The sequence below is a fragment of the Dasypus novemcinctus genome, chromosome 7 (assembly GCF_030445035.2).
Source record: "Dasypus novemcinctus isolate mDasNov1 chromosome 7, mDasNov1.1.hap2, whole genome shotgun sequence".
Lineage (NCBI taxonomy): Eukaryota > Metazoa > Chordata > Mammalia > Cingulata > Dasypodidae > Dasypus > Dasypus novemcinctus.
In genome coordinates this window covers 80,765,381-80,787,189 of record NC_080679.1, presented here as the reverse complement: position 1 = coordinate 80,787,189, position 21,809 = coordinate 80,765,381, and the positions used below count along the sequence as shown (strand labels likewise).

General features: G+C 37.3%; 1 protein-coding gene across 6 annotated transcripts in view; it reads left to right on the top strand.

Moving 5' to 3' along the window:
• The window catches only part of B3GALT1 (beta-1,3-galactosyltransferase 1), a 617,370-nt gene that overhangs the window by 447,365 nt on the left and 148,196 nt on the right, over window positions 1-21,809 (top strand). Inside the window, exon 3 of one of the 6 annotated variants that reach the window (XM_071216309.1) lies at window positions 19,802-20,015. The exons of the other annotated variants lie outside the window; for them this stretch is intronic. The gene's annotated coding sequence lies outside the window, so the exon portion shown is untranslated. The remainder of the gene's footprint in view (window positions 1-19,801; window positions 20,016-21,809) is intronic. 6 annotated transcript variants of the gene reach the window in all.

The following is a 21,809-nucleotide window of genomic DNA, read 5'->3' as shown; positions in this document are numbered from 1 at the left end:
TTTTTATCTGTAAAATGATTAAATGAGTTTTAAAATTGGCACTTGTTAGTAGTCAATAAATGTTAGCTAGTATTATGCTCCTGAAGCTTCTTGCCCCTTCATTCCTTTCCTTATTTCTCAAACATTTGGTGAGCACCTGCCATGTGTGCCAGACTTGATACTTCCTGCATTCTTACTTTTGAGAACCTGCACCTCATCTGTACCCACGGGTTCACCATCACCCAACACTAACCCAGGTACTTGTCCTTCTTTCCTGTGTTTAAACTATTCCCTCACCATTTGGAGAAGGAGTGCTCCCTTTTAGCCTGGGGTTGCTGTTGTTTTACTTGAGTGTGAAACTCCAGCATCTTTTGTTTTACGTCATTACTACCACTTTAGCTCCTTTGAAAATCTCTATCCAGACGCCAGAATTCCTTTGATCATTTTTGACTATTTTTGAGTACATTTTCTCTCTGTATGAAGGAAATTAATTTTCACTGCATCTATCTCCCATTTTTATTCTGAAATTTAAAATCCTTGTCTTCCACTTTAAGGTGCCCTCTTTTTCCTTCTTCACCTTCTCTTCCACCAATAGAGTGAATCATGTGCTAGTTGCTCAGTCACAGCAGTGGTGCTTGGTGATCCTCTACACTTAATTGGATTTGTTTCCAGACCCTCTTACTCCTACTATTAATTGTCTTCCCCTAAGTTTTTTTCTCCTTATTGCTCCGCCTTTAGAAATTACTTGATAAACTTTCACTTCGCTTTATTTGATGAAACAGTTTAGTTGAGACTAGGTTATGCTCTTTTGGAAGGACAGTTTTATACACAGCATTGCAACTTATATATATATAATGCTATTCTATATGAACATGGCCAAGAACAGCACCTCTAAGCTCACTGTCAAACCTAATACCTCTGTTATAAAACAAATGCAAAATGCCTTTAATTGGAATAGCCGTTTTATTATCTGAATATTTCTGTAAATTTAGTCCACACAGCCAACATAGCCAAAATTAGAATACATAAAGAGGCATAAAATTGTAGCTTGGACATGTGGATAAGCTTTATTGATACAGTAAAATATTATGGCAAGACTTTCTGTCCAATCTCCTCATTTTGGGGCACCATATAAAAAAGCAATAAGAGTGTGAGTACTACTGACATAATTAGAAGTTGAACCTATTTAGATTCACAGAGCACTTCAGACAATTACATTTTTAAACTTTCAGCAGATGGCCAGAATTAAATCCTGGTGAGCCTTTTCCTCAGTAGTGGAACAGACATGGAGTTAGATATATCTTCCGCAAGTATTTAACTTCACCAGGAATCAGCTAGTGGGATAGAAACTGCTGAATCTGATAGTGGTGTGACTAACTTCAGTAGAATAACTGCTTCCGTTGTAAGTCCTTGGCTATCTCTGCATAGAACTAAAACAGCGGTCAATGTGGTGGGAAACCCATAATTGAAAAGGGTATGGGGGAAGAGAAAGAATCAGATGAATTGGTTATTTACTGTGTGTAAGCAAAACAACATGTTCGTTAATTTAACCTCTTGCCCTTATGCAGGTAGTGTTGGACCTATGTTGACATAACAATAATCCACCATGGCCCCACACTAAAGATAACCAAATGTCAGGTAAAAGGGAAAGCAAAGGCCTGTTCTCTTGGAGATGTATAAAAATTATGCTGTGAAAACAGACAACAGTTTTGAATATTTACTATGTCAGAGATGGTCCCAAGCTCTTTAACTTTGTTACCTTTTTTTAAAATCCTCATGATGCCTTTTGAGATAAATGCTGTTTTTATCCCCATTTTACAACTGAAGAAGGTAACGTAAAGGGAAGTCACACAGCTAGTAAGTGGCAGACCTGAGCTGCTCATCCAGGCAGTTGGGCTCCAATGTACTCTTAACTTTTTCTAAAACCATTTCATTCTAATAAAATGTGTTTGCCACAACTGTCCTGTAAGACATTTTTATCTCCATTTTATAGACCAGCAGCAGAGGCATAGAGATTTCAGACTTGCCAAATGTGCATGGCTGGTTGCTAGTGAAGTCGATAGTGGAACTCAGAAATAGTGTTCTATTGATGAACTTAACATGGAAACTAATGTTTTTGTAGTCATTAATTTTGGCTTGGGTTTCCACAAACAAAAGAGGCTGATGGAGATGCTCCCTGGTATCTCTGAGGTCTTGAGAGTAGTTCTGTGGTGATTGATAGGAGCCATGATTCCCTGTCATTCCCCCCAGTAAGATAGGTGAAGGTCAACGACATGATGATGCTATTGGACTGAATTCACTTGTAATACCAAGTATTTTGTTCAGCTAAGGTGGTATTACCCAGCTTCCAAAGCCAGGATAGAAGGAAGCAGTCAATATTAGTTCAAAATCAGAGAATGAGACAGATAGAAGGTCCCAGGCCGCTCAGTCTCTAAGTGACATGTCAAACCCCGCCACCTCCCCACCATGCACAGGCATTTAATTAATTGGCTTATTGATATTTAAGAGTATATTTACAAGTCTATAAAAAAGTTCTTGACTGTTACAAAGATTCAGAAACATGAGTGTAGAGAATGTTCTGCAGGAGAAATTCCCCAGTGATAGTATCTAGAGTGATAGTGAGGAAGTAAATGCATGTTTGTCCAGTTACTATTCACTCAAGCAAGGATGCAAAAAAAGCAAACACACAAAAAAACAAAAAACAGAGAAGTGCTCTTTGATCTCATTTTATTTGCTTTTGGCTGGTACTCTAAGATCATGTTAAAGCAATTTCCAAGCCATTTTGGCAGGTGCACTAAGGCAATAGCAACTTGTTGCTGTGGACAGGGTCTGGAAGTATAGGAAAACTTCGGAGATTAACTCAGACATCTAGAAAAGATGAATGATATGAGTGAGATTTCCACACACCATGAGTCCTTGACTACGAAATCTGCAGTGCTCCGTTTATTCCTCAGGGCACCAGCAGATACGTAGTCAGTCCCAACAGCCAGGGGTATGCCTAGTGAAACTTTGTGTCACTCATAAAAAGAAACCCAATATGGACTTTAGAGAACTGGTGATGAATTATGAAAGGTTTTCTTTTTTTAAAAAAAAGATTTATTTATTTATTTCTCTCCCCTTCCCCCCACACTCCGGTTGTCTGTTCTTTGTGTCAATTTGCTGCGTCTTCTTTGTCCGCTTCTGTTGTCAGCAGCACAGGAGTCTGTGTTTCTTTTGTTGTGTCATCTTGTTGTGTCAGCTCTCCGTGTGTGCGGCGCCACTCCTGGGCAGGCTGCACTTTCTTTCAACTGGGCGGCTCTCCTTAAGGGGCACACCAGCGCGTGGGGCTACCCTATGCGGGGGATACCCCTGCGTGGCAGGGCACTCCTTGCACGCATCAGCGCTGCACGCATGGGCCAGCGGCACACAGGTCAAGGAGGCTCTGGGTTTGAACCGCAGGAAAGGTTTTCTTTTAATACTTCCTTCTCTCTAACAACCCTGTTAGATCTGATTTCTGGAGTTCTTTCGTATTGAATCAGGTGGATGAAATAAAGAGGAGACAGAGACGTTCTGAAAATCCATTGGACATTGGACTTCTTTTTATTACGTTGTCTCTGTAGGTTTGATTCTCCCAATTTTTCTAATTTTCATCCATCTTCTTTGATTTCCAATTATTTTCAAATATCTCATTAATAATTGCCATTTTTCTGCTCTGCTCTCATTTTTAATGTGATCAATAGTTTATGTCTTCTATTCTCTGCTTATGCCATCTCACTATTTCTTCAAGTAACTGAGTTTGCACATAGTTTTATATTTTTAAACAATCATTCCAACAATATTCCAGCAGTTTCTAGGGAAAGGAATACAATCTTAAAAATAAATCAGCCTGAACAAAGCGAAAGCATTTTCAATCAAGGCTTTAAATCCCCCTTTGAATTTTCAAAACCATACTGAGAAACAGCTTAGGTCAGCTGGTGAGATTGTGGCAAAGGTGAAAAATGATAGTGTAAGAGCCTCTGGTTATATCAAATTTTGCTTTTTTTATTACTTTGGACTTGCCAAAAAATCTGGGAGCCATGCCTTTTTAATATATTTTCTTGGTCTCTGCTAACTCAAACATCTGGCAGATAAAATTCCAGTAAACTGTCTAGAGACCTCTTGCCCCTACACAGCTAAACATCTCAGTGGGCCAACCACTGAGCAAGAGAAATGAGAGTGTGGATTCTAATCTATTTCGTCCCTTGCCTTGCTGTCTTAGCAGGGACTGCTTGTGTTTGATAATATGTAGCATAGCATTAGAGAAAGATTTTCCACTGGCTCAAAGCTAGCTGTGCAAAAATCAGGAATATAATGCATTTCTCCTACATATATTCCTACAGATACAGATATATATGGGTATAGATAAATATATATTAGTAAACAATGGAAAAAAGGTTGAGAAAAGGAAGGGAAAGGAATAATGCATGATGATTCACTAAGCCTCTATTCTATCCCAAAGCATTAAATATATCATCCCGTTTAACCTTTACAGTTATTCTATGAAACATTTAAGAACCATACCTTTTAAAAAAGATAAGGAAAAGAAGATGATTATGGAAACGAACATTATTGAGCCAGACCCTATAATAAGCATTTCATATACATTATCTTATTTACAGCAACTCTCTGAAGTAGGTAATGTTTTTTTATCTTTTTTATTGATGTATATCATTCATATGTGAACATTCATAAACAATGTGTAGAGTAAAATTTGTGAATTTACAAAACAAACATACATATCATCATGCAGGGCTCCCATATATCTCCCCACCACCACCACCTGCATTGTTGTGAAACATCTGTTACAAATTATGAAAGAGTATCGTCAAAATATTACTACTAACTACAGCCCACATCTTAAATTTAATGTTATTTTCCCCCCAATTCACCAAATTATTAACACACTATATTAGTATTGTATATTTGTTATCATTCATGAGAGAACATTCTAATATTTGTTCTGTTAACCACAGTCCATTATCCACGACTGGATTCCCTGGGTTATATATAGTCCATATTTGTACAATTCATTCAAAATGTGTACTCAGTGGCTCTCATTTTCATTACAAAGTTGTGCTGTCATCATCTTAGTCAATTTTAGAATGTTTTCATTACTCAAAAGGAAAAATCCAATACTCCTTTATACCCCCTTATTGTTTTCCTTAGGATTGAAATATCTTCTTGCCATTGCTGCAAAGTATTACAATCTTACTGTTAACTACTGTCCATAAGCTACATTAGTTATAATTCCCATGTAGAACATAGTCTTAGTACTTTTTAAAAGAAGAGCATTCTTATATTTATACTATTAACCACAATCTTCATCTACCACCAAAATCATTATGTTACACATTCCCTGGATTATTCTCTAGCTTCCTTTCAATTGACATTTATGTCCACAGACCACCCCTTTCAGCCACAATCACATTTATAAATCAGCAGTGTTAGTTATATTTGTTATAGTGTGTTACCATCAACTCTATTCATTTACACATTTTCACAATTAACCTTATTAATAATGCTACATACATCAAGCATCAACTCCAAGACTAAACCCACATTCTATTTCCTAGCAACCTGTACTCTAGAATTTACCACCATGAGTTCATTCATCGTAGGAAGTAGGTAATATTACTAACTCCATTTTACTGACAAGGAACCAAAGGATAGTACAGGTAAAATAATTTGTCCAAGTCACAGAGTTAATGGGGAGAAGCTCCAGGATTTGAATCACATCAGACTGACTTCAGATCCCACACTGCCAACCCCAAATCCACATGTTTCTTGAGACATTCAAAATTGAAATTCAACACCAAAAATATATTGAATCAATTCTTTTTCAATCCAGATGCGAATAGCATGCAAATGTAGCCAAAAGGGTGACGTCAAAAAGATAATTCAGAATGCCGGCAAGCATTCATCACTTACTGTCATCACTGCAGTACATATGGGACTCCTTCTTGGGAATGCATTAGGAGTCCAAAGCAGTGATCAATGGAAGGAAAGGAAAGCAGTAAAAATTACAGGGTCAGTACATCCAGTTAACTCCATCATTCATGCAGAATTAGCAGATTGCTGTTCAATTGGAGTCATAAATGCAAAAGATTTCAAGAACTCAAGTTAGAGTAGGGACTCTGCACAGAATAAATCCAATTAACTAATTCTAATAAAAACCCTTTATAGAGTTAAATCAACTAGTGATGCCCACTCTTCTTTTGTTTAAACTACCCTTAAAAGCAGTGCAGATAAAAAGATATATTATTCCAATAATTATTTTCTTCTTTAACTCTTGAGATCTCCTTGTCTCTCAAAAGGTCAGTTTTGAATAAGTGAAAATAACATGGACTAAATGATTAAAATAAAACTCATTGAGTATTTACTATGTGCTAGGCATTGTGCAAAGTACTTTATTTGTATTATGTTATGCAAGGCAAGTACTATTTTATTTCTATTAAATGGATGAGAAAAATATGGCTTACTGGGATTAGTTAATTTTCCTGTGACTTGTAACTAAGAAGAGCTTGGCTTCAAACCGAGCACTTTCTTACTATGCTCTTAATCAGTATTCATTGAATTCCTAGCTGGCCAAATGATCATATTCAAAAGTGGTGGATTAATAGATCATTGTCAGCAAAGAAAAGCAGTGTATTGTGTATTGTGTTCAATTCTGGATCTTGCCATTGAAAAGTAATACAGATAAACTAGAGTATGCTCAGATAAAAGATCATAAACCTATCCTAAAGATTGGTTGGTTCAAAGAAGGAAACCATGAGGCCGAGAGTGGGGAGTGGAAATAGGAAGCAGGAATCATCTGCCCATAGTGCTTAAAGCTAAAGACTCTTCATGAAAGCTACCTTCAAAAGGACACTGGTCCAAATGGATATATCTCCCACATTTGAAAAAGTATGAGAAAAAGTCTTGTGTTTCATTCGATCACTGTTTTAGTTTGCTATGCTGCTCAAAGCTGATACCATGAAATGCACTGGCTTTAACAATGGCAATTTGTTAGACTGGCTGCCAGCAGTTCTGGACCCCTCTGTCATGTGGCAAGACCCATGGCAGCATCTGTTGGTCTCTCCCTTCATCTCTTCTGGGTTTCTTGCTTTAGGCTTCTTGTTTGCATGGCTTTTTTTTTTTTTTTTGGTCTGAATTACATTCTCTTATAAAAGACTCTAGTAAGAGGATTAAGACCCACCCTGGGCCACACCTCAACTGAAGTAAACTTATTAACAGGTCCTACTTACAATAGGTTGACACCTGCAGGAAATGATTAGCTTTAAAAAGCTGATTTTCTGGGGTACATATAATTTCAAACAACCACAACTACATAATTCTAAGTTTTTAGCCCTTTTTTCCCCTTTTTTTAATTTTATCCAACTTTTTCAATAGCACTTTTCTCCACTTAGCATGTTGCACATTTATGTATTTATTTTCGACTTCCATATCACTAGACTGTAATCTCCCCATCATTCCATAATATTAGCCTATGGTACAAGTTCAATTAATAATTGTGAAATGAATGAATAAATGGTGAGGTGGCCTTGTTTTTAAAGAAATTCACATTGTATTTAAATTTCACTGGTGAACCTTATAAAGCAGTGTGTTTGGTTCTATTCAGGTTGGGTTAAATGAAACCAAGAAGTCCAATTTTTTAACAGTGAAGGTAGATGGCACCCATAGTTTTTCTAATTTCATGCCAGAAAATAAGGCATATATTTGAAAGCAAAAATACAGATATTTCAAAGTTATTTGGCCCATTCCACAGGAATGTTTGTACATGATGCTGTTAGTCTGCATGTACTGGTCTGTGCCCAGGACTCACCAGTGAAACCACCTTATACGGACATGTCTTTGGCCCTTCTGGTATTCCGGACTTAGATCCAAAGTAATACTGAATAAACTGTTTTGTTGACTTTCTTTTAATCAAAGTCAAATGTATGCTAAGGAAAACAATATTATTACAGAATGCTAAAAGTTGGCTTTGTTTTTAGATACTTTACAAATGCACTATAGGAATAGCTACGTATGACATTTTGATATTGTTTATAAATTCCAAAAATAGATATTGGATTATATTTGTAAATTGGTCTGTTCCTCTGGGCATATTAGATTTATTGGATTCAGAGGTTTCACTTTTACTTGATTAAATAATTCTTAAGGCTTTGACTGGGGCCAATGTCAGTAGGAGAAAACACAGCAGAGTTAGTTGGAGTTATTAGTGCTGGGGCCCCAGGAAATAAACACACAGGAGAAGAACACAGAGAAATAGGGGTGGCTCCAGGAAGAAAGAAAGCCTCACAGTCTACAGCTGACCTTGTGGAGAGAACAGAGCAGCTGAGTCCAGAGAGAAACAAGTCCCGGGAGAGAGATGAGACTTTTCCCAGACTACAGCTGAGATGAGAAGAAGCTTTAAGAGGAAGAGGAAGCTTTAAGAGGAAGAGGAAGCCTGAACCCTTGCAGATGCTGTCAGTCATCTTGCTCCAACATGTGGCAATAGACTTTTGGTGAGGGATGTAATTTAAGCTTTATTACCTGGTAACTGTATGCTTCTACCCCAAATAAATGCCTTTATAAAAGCCAACAGATTTCTGGTATTTTGCATCAGTACCCCTTTGGCTGACTAATACACCACCATAGCAAAAATAAATATTTTGTGTAATAAAAAGGAATCAATATATTGGTTGCAATAATGGAATAGAGATCTCTAGCTATAACATTGCTGGGACAAGGGAGTATTTAATTAAGACTGTGTGAAGACAGATTATGAACTTATTGAAACTATATGAAGACATGTAATGGGATAAGAAAAATTATAAACCACAAAATATAAATGATAGAAAGTGGAGAGCTAATATATGCTTCCGGTTTGTCTTTACTGAAGAACTGCTAGAATCTCTCACCCAGGTGTGGCTAAGAGAACAGACTCCATAATGAATGACTCTAAAATGTCTTTTTAGTAGCTTGATCTATTGAATCTCTTCTGTGCATCTTCCATTCCTTCAGAAATCTGGTCCTTTACTGTTAACAGCTCACTTTCTGATGAAATACTTTCTCATTGAATGCTTTAAGTGAAGTCTTTATTCATTGTGGTATGAAGAACAGTTGCCACACCATTGTGGCTTTTTTATATTCATTCTAAGAATCTCTGGGTTTTAATTAGCAATTTAAGACCATTTACATTTACTGTGATTACTAATGTGTTTAATTTTTTTGTTTTGTTTTTTTAAACTTATTTTTATCACCTTACTTTGTACTTTTTCTATGCATCTTTTTTTTTCCTTTATGTGTTTATATTTGGGAATAATACAGGTGGCTTTTTTAAAATTTATTTCATTGTTTTCCTCTACTGATTTGGAAGCTATCCATATGTCTATTATTTATTTTACTGGTTGCCCTAAAAATTTTACCATGCATACTTAATAAAGTCTAATGTTCACCAATATCTTAATCTTACTCTAAAGCAACAGGAGGGTCTTAGAACAATGATTATTGTTCTCCACCTCCTCTGACTTCCACATTATGTTCTATTGTTTTTATAATTCCCTATATTTTATATATTTTATAGTTATATATGTACAGTATTTATTTAGATTTATCTGCTTATTAAACAATTATTTCTTGCCATTGTGTCTTGCCTTTCACACCTGACTATGAATTCATTTTATTCTTCCAAGAAGTAGATAGCATAAATATTCCCTTTAGGATTGCCTATTGATAGAAAATCATTATTTTCTTTAAAGAAAATGCCTTTTTTGTCCTCATTCTTTTTTTTGTTTTGGAATTTTTTTCTTAAATTTTAAAGATGTTTTAGATTATATAAAATTTACATAAAAAATATAGGGGATTCCTATATACCCTACCCTCTTCCACTCTCATGCTTTACCCCATTAAAAACATCTTTCATTAGTGTGGTACACTTGTTACAATTGATGAACAAATAATGCTCCCTAGTTCACCTGTTCCTTCCTCCAGCCCTCCCCCCAATTCCATGGATAATCCAACCCAATCCCTCCCACCCTACTTAACCCCACTCACATCCCTGCACTACCATCATCCCAGTTTTCCCAGCACACTTGTTGAAAAGGCCATTCTGTCCCAGGTGAATGGGCTTGGTGGCCTTGTTAAATAACAGTTGATTATATATATGAGGATCTATATCAGAATTCTCAATTCAGTTCCATTTGTCAATATATCTATCCTTGTGCCAATACCATGCAGCTTTGACCACTGTAGCTTTGTAGCATGCTTCAAAGTCAGACAGCGTGATTCCTCCAATACCACTTTTCTTTTCCAAGATGTTTTTGGCTATTTGGAGTCCATTTTCCTTCCAAATAAATTTCAAAATTGGCCTTTCCAGTTCTGTAAAAAAAAAAGCTGCTGGAACTTTTATTGGGATTGTGTTGACTCTGTAAATCAATTTGGGTAGCATAGACATCTTAATATTTAGTTTTCTAATCCATGAACATGGAATATTCTTTCATTTACTTAGGTCTTCCTTGATTTTCTTTAACAATGTTGTGTAGTTTTCTGTGTACAAGTCCTTTACATGTTCAGTTAAGTTTATTCCTAGGTATTTGATTCTTTTGGTTGCTATTGTAAATGTAATTTTTTCTTGATTTCCCCCTTAGATTGCTCGTTGTTAGTGTAAAGAAGTGCTACTGATTTTTGCATGTTGATCTTATATTCTGCCACTTTACTAAACTTGTTTATCAGCTCTAGAAGCTTCATTGTAGATTTTTCAGGACTCTACACATATAGGAAATGTCATCTGCAAATAGTGAAATGTTTACTTTCTTGTTTCCAATTTAGATGCCTTGTATTTCTTTTTCTTGCCTAAGTGCTCAAGGAAGTACTTCTAACACAATGTTAAGTTAGAGCAGTGACAGTGGGCATCCTTGTCTTGTTTTCAGATCTTAGAGGGAAGCTGTTAGCATTTCACCATTGAGTATGATGTAAGCTGTGTGTTTTTCATATATACCCTTTATCGTGTTGAGGAAGTTTCCTTCTATTCCTTCTTTCAAAGTATTTTTATGAAGAAAGGATGCTGCCAGGGGAGTAGATGTGGCCCGAGCAGTTGAGCACCTGCCTCCCACATGGGAGGTCCCAGATTCAGTTCCAGGTGCCTCCTGAAAAAACAAACAACAAGCAAAACAAACAAACAAAAAACCAACTCAGTCCCAAGTTCAACACCCGGCCCTTAGTACCTCAAAAAAAAAAAGAAAAGAAAAAGAAAAGGATGCTGTATCTTGTCAAATGCTTTTTCTGCACCAATAGAGATGATCATGTGATTATGTGATTTTTTTCCTACAATTTGTCAGTGTGGTGTCTTATATTGATTGGTTTTCTTATGCTAAACCATCCTTACTTACCAGGAATAAAACCCACTTGATCATGGTGTATAATTCATTTGATATGTTGTTGAATATGATTAGCAAGTATTTATTTGAGGATTTTAGCATTTAAGTTAATTGGAGAGATTGGTCTGCAGTTTTCTTGCGGCATCTTTATGTGGCTTTGGTATTAGTGTGATGTTGGCATCATAGAATGAGTTAGATAATGTTCCCTCCACTTCTGCTTTTTGGAAGAGTTTAAGCAGGATTGATATTAGTTCTTTCCAGAAAGAAAAGTGAAGCAATCTGGTCCCGGCTCCTCTTGTTTGGGAAGTTTTTAATGACTAATTCAATATCATTACTTGTGATTGGTCTGTTGTGCTATTAAATTTCTTCTTTCTTTGATGTAGGTTGCTTGTGTGTTTCTAGAAATTTTTCATTTCATCTAAGTTATCCATCTTGTTGGCATATATTTTTTCAAAGTATCCTCTCATGATACTCTTTATTTCTGTAACATCAGTCATGATATTACCCCTCTCATTTTTTATTGTATTTATTCACATCTTATCTCTTTTTTCTTTGTTAGTCTAGCTAAGGGTTTGTCAATTCTATTAATCTTCTAGAAGAAACAGCTTTTGGCTTTGTTAATTTTTTCTAGTTTTTTTTTTTCCCATTCATTTAGCTCTGCTCTAATCCTTGTTATTTCCTTATTTCTGTTTGCTTTCAGATTAGTTTGTTGTTATTTTTCTAGTTCTTCCAGGTGTGCAGTTAGGTCTTCAATTTTAGCTCTTTTTTTCTTTTTTAATATAAGCATTTATGGCTATTAATTTCTCTCTAAGCACTGCTTTTTAGCTGCATCTCATAGATTTTGATATGTGATGTTCTCCTTTTTTCATTCATTTCAAGGTAGTCACTGATTTATTTTGCAATTTCCTCCTTGACCCACTGATTGTCTAAGAGTGTGTTAACTTCCATATCTTTGTGCCTATTCTGGTTCTCTGCTCCTTATTAATTTCCAGTTTCATTCCCCTGTGTCTTCTCAATATCCTTAATCTCTTCCTTCATTCCATTAAGTAGATTCATGATGTTTGTTTGGACATCCTTTATTAGTTGTTCCACATTCTGTATCTCCTGCTATGTTTTAGTTTGTTCATTAGACTGGGCCATGTCTTCCTGTTTCTTGGTATGGCTTGTAATTTTTTGCCAGTGTTGAGGCATCTGTTTGTCTTGATGGTCTATTCAGTTGGTTGGTTTCTTTTTCTACTCTAGGGTTTTATTTCTTTTTCTGTGTTTTAAGGGCCTTCCTTGACACCTGGTTCCACTTTATTCTATATCCTTGTAGTTGTCCTTGTTTCCCCTCAAAAAACATTAAGACCATAGACAAGGAAAAAGAGAAGAAGAAAAAAGAATTTTAAGAAAAGATGGACAAGGAACCATAAAAGAACCAGGAAAAAAAGTATGTAATAAGAGTGAAAAATCATAAAAAATAAAAAGGAATCAGAATTAAAAGGTGGAATTAAATTTAAAAAAAGAAGCAGGAAAAAATAGAATAAAATAAAAGACTGGAAAGATGAGAAGAAGGAAAATGAAGACCAAACAAAAGATGGTAGAATGAAAGAAAATCAGTGTAAGAGGAAAAAATGAAAAAGAAAAGAAATAAAGAAACTAAGGAGAAAAAAAGAAAAATCAGGCTTCACTCTCAGGCTGCTAGCAACTATCTTAGGCAGTCATGCTCACCAGTCAATTACCCTGCAGCCCACCCTCCACAGGTAAGGCACCCAGATATAGAGGGGGAAAAAAAGAATAAAAACATAAAAATATGAAATTTAAGAAATCTGAAAAAATTTCAGTCTTAAGTTCCCTTTCACTAGGCTGCTTGTTTCAGAACTACTTCCACCCCCAGGGAGCCGGGGTGCCTGACATCCCACTGGATTGCTTTCTGGATCCCTTCTTTTCAAGGTTGGCTGGATACCTGACAGCTCCTGGGCTGCCTCGCCTGCCCCCCTATCCCTCAGGGTGGTTAGGCTTTTTTTTTTCAGGTACTGGGTATTGAACCTGGGACCTCATATATGTGAAGCAAGTGTTCAGCTCAACCACTGAGCTACACAGGTTAGGCTTCTGAAGGCTTATGTCTGCCTCTCCCATCCTCTTTTCCCTCAGGCCAGTTGGGCTTCTGACAGTTTGCTGTTGCCTCCTGGGCTGTGAGGTACCTGTCAGCCCACCCCCTCACTGACCCAGTTCCTCTATCTTCCAGGACAGGTGGGTATGACAGCCTGCCTGATCAGCACTCCCTTCCCCTCTCCTTCAAACCACATCAGTGCTGGCTGGCATCTTTAATTTTGTGTGTATGGTCCACCCGCCCTATCTCCCCTTCCTGTTATACCTTTCTTCCCCTGAGTTGGCTGGAGGCCAGTCCACATCTATTATCCCATGGCTCCCCCACCTCACGAGCCTGCTGGATACAGGGATGCACCCCTGGTCATCCTAGGGCTTTCCTCACTCTCAGAGAAGGCTGAGTTCAGGATTCCAGCAAGTCACATCCCTGGCTTCCTTGTCCCTCTGAGCCGTCTGTGTGCTGGCTCCGTCTCCTATGGCTTTCCTTTCCCCGGCCAACTGGGTCCCCCTTCTCTAGCTGCCCTTTCTAATCGCCCCCACAATCCCACAGCTTCCCTTCTGCAGGTTGACCTGCCTACTCTCCCACACATTCTGGAGGAGGAGTGCTGCCTGCCAATCCCTACTTCACTATCTTGAATTCCTTGTATTATCCTCATTCCTTAAAGGTAGTTTTGATATTTAAGTTGAAATTATTTTCTTCAGCACTTTGAAGATATTATTTTATTGGCTTATAAATTCCATTGCTGCTGTTGAGAAGTTTACTGTCAAATATTCATCCTGTACAACGTTTTCCCTCTACCTTTTCCCTCTGGAAATTTTGAAGACTTTCTCTCAATCTTTGGTGTTCTGTGGTTTCACTGGCTATGTCTAGGTGTAGATTTTTTAAAAAATCTATTCTGTTAGTATTTAGTTTTCTTCTGTTTAGCTTTGGATTCATGTTTTTAAATAGTTCCAGAAAATTCCTAGCCAGATGTTGAATTTAAAGATTGTCTCTTCTTTATTATATCTAGTCTTTCCTGGGGTTCCAATCACATGCCGTTTCTATTATCATTTTATTCTTTGTTTCTCTTCACTTCTCTCCCATAATATCCATCTCCTTGTATCTATATAAATACATCAGATCTAAGTCTTTATCTGTATCTAACTTGCTGAATTCTGATAGTTGATTGAGGGTAGAAATGAGTGAGTAGAGAATGATGATTTGCGAAGTGATAGAGTCATTTCAAAAACAAGAAGAAATAGATTTATCCCTTTCCTAAGTGTCTTACATTATAAGCTGCTATCACCAGTGTTATGTTGGTCATAGAATAGCTATAAAAGTAGTGTTGTACAATTGATTGGATTTTTCACTTTGAAAGAAGTGTTAACTATTGTCTTTTCAAGTGTTACATGAGACCTTAAATTTTTCTATTTAAAAGATGAGTAAAGTAAGATCTTTATTCAGTTTCAAAGTACAGTTAAGAAACCGAACAGCTAATGCAGTAATATGCATTTGCAGGCACATCCTATTGATTTATTTGATGTAGGATCATCTCCCATGCCTTCTCAAAACTTGTTTTCAAATTTGTAACAGGGTATGCATGCCCTAAACAAAGACTAAAACTGTGTTCTGTGAGTGTATGATTATTTTTCAAAAAGACCAAAAGAGTCCTTGAGTTCAACAAATGCAGCTGAATTTTCCAGCTACTGAAATAATTCATCTTTTATTGACTTTCCTCTAAAATATTTGACTGCAGAGTTGCAGACCTACTATTCTTAGCAATAACAAACCGGTCACACACACTTTAATTAATAATAACTTGGTAAATATTCAGTTAGTTAATAATAATTTGGTAAAAACCCTGGAGGCAACTTTTTGTCAAAATTAGTATTCCTTGTTATAACACTAATTTAAGCTACAGAGACACCAATATGAAATTTATTTTTAAATTTTAACACATTAAGTTAAATATCCTTTAAATTGTTGTTTCTTTGCAGTCTCATTCCCCCAAGGATTGTTAATCAATATTTTTTGTATAGAAAAATTGGATTAATACACATAATTTTATCTCAGAAGAGTTGTTAAAAATACATGCATTTATTTGTCTAATGTTATCTTCTAATAATATTCAGATTAAGTAGATACTTTTCTCCCTCCCTGTTGACAGTCCTTCTCCTTTCCTGCCTTCCTCCTTCCTTTCTTTCTTTTTTCCCCTACCAAATCCAGAAATTATTTGGGTCCATTGTGTTGACATTTCTCCCTTGTATAATTAGCTCAGCATTTGCCATTGTCAGCATTTGGGGTTTGTATGAAATAACTTCTTGAATATGCACGGTGATAGAGGGGGCCAGCAATGTGGGGATGGCAGTCCTCTGTGCAGTTAGAGCAGGCAGCAATGTGATGGGGGGGGGGAGGGGGGGGGGGTGGAAGGCTTTCTGACCCTGGATGCCATCCCTGAAGACTTAAATTCTACCATTAGTAATTTATTCCTTTGGGTTAGGGCATTGCTCCTTATTAAAATGTAAATCCCTCTGGGCAAGAAAATGCCTCAAGCTGCTATCATTCATTAACATCATACAATTAATTCATATATTAGAATCTTTCCAGCAGACTAGACTGAGGGCAGATGTTTGTCCTTATAGAAGAGAGATACTAAGTTTAAAAAGAATTCAGGATTAGATGAGTTCATTAAACCTCCAGGGGGCAGAAAGAGGTCTATGCAGGCAGAGAAGAGGGAGAGGAAGAAAACAACTAGGTGAAGAAGCTCAAGAAAACCTCCCCTATTTCCCAGTTTTGCCCATCCCTGATCCTAAGCTTGATTCTCCTAAAAATGAAGAAAACAAACACCCACATGAATACCCTGTGAGCTGTAGTGAGCCTCGCCTAGGGGACGTATTTTCTTGCATAATTCCACCTGGGATCACAATAATTAGGCATCCTGGAGAGAGGGAAGGGCCCACAGAGATTATCTGTTTAGGCATGAAGAAGTTGGGGGTGAGCTGGAGTTGTTTATTGAATTTACAAAATTTTATAGCACTTAGGTAATTTTGATAATTGCTATTAGTTCAAAGCTACCAAAAAAAAAAAAAAAAAGATTAGAAAACCACTTTGATCCAATGGTTAAATATTCATTTCACCAAGCTAGAACTGGAAATATTTTCAGATGCTTGCCTTTTCTCTTCTTATATTTAGTAAACATTCCTAGTGCCCTTATTTCTAGAAGGATTATTGCCAGTCTTCTAGGGAAATAAAGATATAAGAAATACAAAAGAATTGTACTCAAGTAGCTACCAAAGGACTGAAATAAGAAAATAAAATAATAAATATAATGTGAAGTGGACTGTTATATGAGCTCTCTGAGAAGTAAGGCAGAAGCACAATGTGGTATGCTGAGAGCATTAAATAATGTTCAACTCTTTAGTTATGAATAACCTATACAACTATTAATCTAAAAGTTGGCAGTTAAGGGTGATACTTTCATGGTGATCTCTAAGGCATGACATCAGTTATCTGTGCTATCTCATCACTGGGGTAAGAGAGATAACCAGCAAATCTTGGGAACTCATCAATGAAAAGAGTTTATGCTCCCATCTTTGCTAGACATTCCCCAAAATTCATGACGCTTCAAGAAAGGAAACATTAAAATATCTCTTGAAGGTTTTTCAAAATTATTCCTTCCAGGTCAGGACTCTCTTTGTCATGGTAGTATGGGGTTGTTGGAGTTGGGTGGTACCGAAGGGCTAAAGGTTAGAGCAGGGGCATTTCAGCTGAGATGATAAAAGGCACCAAGAATAAAGGATGGCACAAAGTTGACAGTAATGTAGAGGTGCCATGATCCAAAATTTCAGAAGGTGAACCTTAACAGATCAAAATTAGAAGAAGCCCGGTACAGGTGCTGAAGCCAGGGTATGAAGCGCTACAATTCTTTAAGTTCATCATATTGGATGCCACAATAAATGTTAGTGGTTTGAGACTTGCTTTTATGGAGTGGGGAAAGGTATAAGGTTGAATTTAATTGACCAGGGTCTGAGTGGACAGGTTGGCATCTCTATCCTGGTACTCTCCCAGTGTTCAATAATAGGTGATGAGAATCATTCTCACAGTCACTCATGCCACACACATTTATTCAGCAACTACTGTATTCCATGCTCCAAGCTGAGCATGCTCTGAGATGTGAATGGAAGCAGTTGGCGCTCTGGACCCTAGGTTCTAAAGGGAACACATAAAGCACAGGCAAGCCAGGCATAGATAAACTGCATGTATTTTTGTGAGGCTGGCCAAAGACTGGTCTTCAGTGACTCGCTTAAACTTTTTTAAAATAGTCAGGAGAAAGCCCCACACCGAACTCATATGATTAATGAGAAAAGTCTTTTGGTTCACACCCTTTTTGTAAACAGATGTATTATAACCCACCGGCCTTGAGGACACATGCCTTTAGAGGACTGCCGAACTGAAAATAAGCTGTTTTCAGGTAACACTCAGGGAGCTTTTGGATTGTATATGTAATCTCTCGCACCTCCGTGTCTTCCCCTCCTGCCCATCTGTTCCTTTCACTCAAGGTCCTGGAATCCAATGCTGGGGCAGGATTTTCACTTCTCAATATAGAACTGTGTACCTTACCTTAGGGTACAACTGACGTCCTGAGAATAAATCATTGTCCTTGGATTTCAAAAAGGACAACAAATATCAATTTTGTTGTTAACATATATGAGCCTTCATTCATTCAATAGACTATAGATTTTAATCACCAATAAGTGTTCAAGATTTCAGATTAGAATACTCTGGAAGACTTTTAATAAGTTATTGATTACAATTTGAGGAACCTGTGTCCAGATTAAAGGCAGAATGACTTATCTTATGGTAAGTAACTCCTCTCTTTTGAAGTCCTGAAGTTGTTTTAAATGCCTTAAACTATCGTGTTCCCAGCGGTGATGTCGGAATTGTGATATCTTTGCTAGTTTTACAGCTAAAAGGATTCTTTAGCAATGTGTTGAAAAGCAACATGAATTCACTTCATGTCTTTGAATATGTTTAATAGCGTTGCTGTTAGATAATGACTCATGATCTTTCTCTTCTATCTTGCAGTTTGTATTTACACCTTCTTGTATTTGATAAAAGCAATGTAATGGCCTCTGTCCATTGACAGTGATGATTCCTTTATATTAATCAGTACAGAAAGGGATTAAAAAAAAAACAACTTAGTGCAATAGGTTATAAAACCCTCCCTTTAGCCATTTTTAATTTTAGTAATATGTGTACTCTTGTAGAATGATTACTTTGTGATATTAACTGTCAGCACATGTAGTCATTTGATTTACATGGAAATTTTACTTTAAATGTATAGAAAGTATCAGGTTCAATTTAGCAAATGAGATTAAGGAAATGATTTTTTTTTAAATCCTTTCTATTTGCTAGCCTGTATGATATAACCATTTAAAAGCATGCCTTTGAAATATTTTAATTAATGGGAGAAAAATCAATGCTAATTCTTTCTCCAGTCCAATAAGTCTGAATTTGCCAAGCAGCAGGATAAGGTCTGCATAACTGAAGGTGTGAAAGAGAGCTCCTGAAGCACCCCCTAAGGCAAGGACTGGTATTTCTGAATCCCCATTGGAATGCAGCAGTTGCTTATAATTTACGTCAAGCTTGTCCCCCTCTGGGAGGCAACTTTGTAAGCTATTTCTCCTAGAAGTTTTTGAGCCTAGCTTGTGTTTCTATATTTTACATATGCTACTGTCTTTAATCAGAGTCACTAATTTGAAAGTAGATTTGGTCTGTCTTCATAACAAAAATTGGTGGTTCAGCCAAGTTGGTACCTGAGTGCCTGGGTACAGGCTCCTCAGGTAGGGCTCTATTGAGAATTCCAACAAAGATAAAGTATTAGGTAAATATAAGGAAGGTGTCAGCAAACTTTTTCTGTAAAGGAACTGACAGTAAATATTTTCTGCTTTGTGAGTCATGCAGTGTCTATTGCAACTACTAAACTCTGCTGTTGTAGCACAAAAACAACCATAAACAATGCATAAATTAATGAGCATAGCCATGCTCAAATAAAACTTTATTTACAATAACAGGTAGCAGGATGGATTTGGCCCAAGGGTTATAGTTTGCCAACCACTGGTATAAGATGTCAGTTCTCTGGGGATCATATTTTGGCATATTCTAAAGAAATAGTGACAACATGAATTTGCAGTTACTTTTTAAAATGTCCGTACTGAGAAACACAACTGACAGATAAATATAAATCTATATATGATGTAAATATTATAGGATTTATTATAGGAATTGGCTCACATGCCTGTAGGGTTTGGCAAGTCTGAATTCCACAGGGCAGGCTGCACACTGAAAATTCAAATGAAGGTTTTGATGAATTCCCCAGGAGAAACTGGCTGGCTGAAGTAGAGATGGAAATTCTTCTTTCAGACTGTCGAAATCATCAGTTCTCCCTTTAAGGCCTTCAACTGATTGGATGAGACTTCTCTCCTTGCCGAAGGCAGACTCCTTTGGTGATTGTATATGTCATCAACCATAGATGCAATCCTCTGACTGATGATTTAAATGCACGAAATACCTTCACAATAACAATCAAACCGGTGGGTACCATCACAAAGTTTCTTTGGATACTGAAAGTTGTTATTTAAAATGTGTCATGTACATTCTAAGCCCTTGCTCAAGGTTTTTAGGGACCTTGGCCACAAGTGACTGAGTAAAAGGCAGAGAACCAAATGCCGCCTGGGCAGAGTCAGCCAAACAGTCGAACCCTGTCAGGCTTTCCCTACAATGTGCGTTGCAGAGGGACAAAAGGAGGGAGTCTGGCCATGGGAGGAGTTCAGATCAGGGACTATTAGTGTCAATATATCCATCCCAAGTAAGGATCCAGGTAGGGACTGAAGGTGCAGGAAGTAGGAGCTACCAAGATAATCAGGCCCTGGCCCAGGGGACAGTTCAGAGAAGAGAGTCAATCCCAGCAGGCACCACACTGGACCATCGGTAGACGGGGCTTTGGGAGCTGAGGGAGGCGAAGGCATGAGGGCACGCAAGGAGCGGTGGGTGAGGCATTCAGAAAAGTGAGAACTTGAGTGATTCAGCTGCTGACTTTGATGCCCAAGATTTTCACAGACAACTGAATTCCTGGAATATTGACTGCAAGATTTAATTAAGGCCCTGCTCGTGACCAAGTTTTTGATCAACGGATTAGTTGGTGTCCCTTGATACTACTGCAGAGACCAGGGAGGAAGATTAAGACCTGGGAGCCAGGGGCTGACCAAATCAGTGCTGTAGGCATGCTCACCTGGGGCAGACCAAGAGAGCCGGAAATGAACTTTTTCTTTATAGTCTTATTTATACCTCTGCAGCAAAATCAAGACTATGTCTAATGCTGTATTGTTCCATGAGAATCTTAACTACTGAAAGTCGTATTGTCTACCTTTAATTTTTTTTTACACATAAAGAACTTCTACATTGTAAAAAGATTTTAAAAGAGGTGGTGAGTATTTAATGCGGAAATGGAAGCATTTCCAAGATGAAAAGTGGAAACAAAGAACAGCGTAATAGCTATTATGTATAGTAGACCTTTCAAGTTAAAGTAAGTTATTGTAACATGAGTGTTTTAAAAAATGAAGAGCAATTCTTTTAACCTTTATGTGTATATTTAAACACTCATAAAACATTTCTACTTTTTATGACAAGAATTTCAGTGTACTTGCAAGGGTAAGTAAAGGAGAATGCTTGCTATTCATGATATAAAGTCAGTTTAAAGCATCTTGTTTTTATAGCCATGAGGAGAACTGAATGACTTTCTGTACCATTTGTGTAGGTTTGTTGTAAACATTCCAAAAAGGAATTCCATTTGTTCTATTTGGAGTAAAATAGCCCCCACCTTGAACTTCACAATGAGAGACTTCTCTAGATAAGATTTGCCTGAGCGGGAAAGTGCACTCAGCTTTTAAGAAATTAACAAATCCTAGGTGAACAAAGCTCAACAAGGAGAGGAAAAAAAATTAGCTTAGAATCTTACCTTACTTGGAAGCAACATGACTAGATATCTTGATATCTTGGTCACATGCCTCTTAGGCAACCACATTTAGGGAGTTGCTATTTGACTAACAGAGGAACTGAACCTGAGATAAATAGATCTGAGATGCCTCCTAAATGAGCCAAGAGAGAAGGTAACTTACTGAGTGCACCACTAATTGGAGGAGGTTCCCTTCAGCCCCCCAGGATAAATCTATGGGTAGAAAGTGCCATCTGGGTATATCTACCCATGGGTGCAAGGCTAATTCTGGAAAATAACCTTACACAGGGCAGTCCACCTGCAATAACGAAAGTCCTACTGTATGTAGAGAATTGGAGAGAGGAGCAATTGTCATGGAAACAGAGAAACCCAT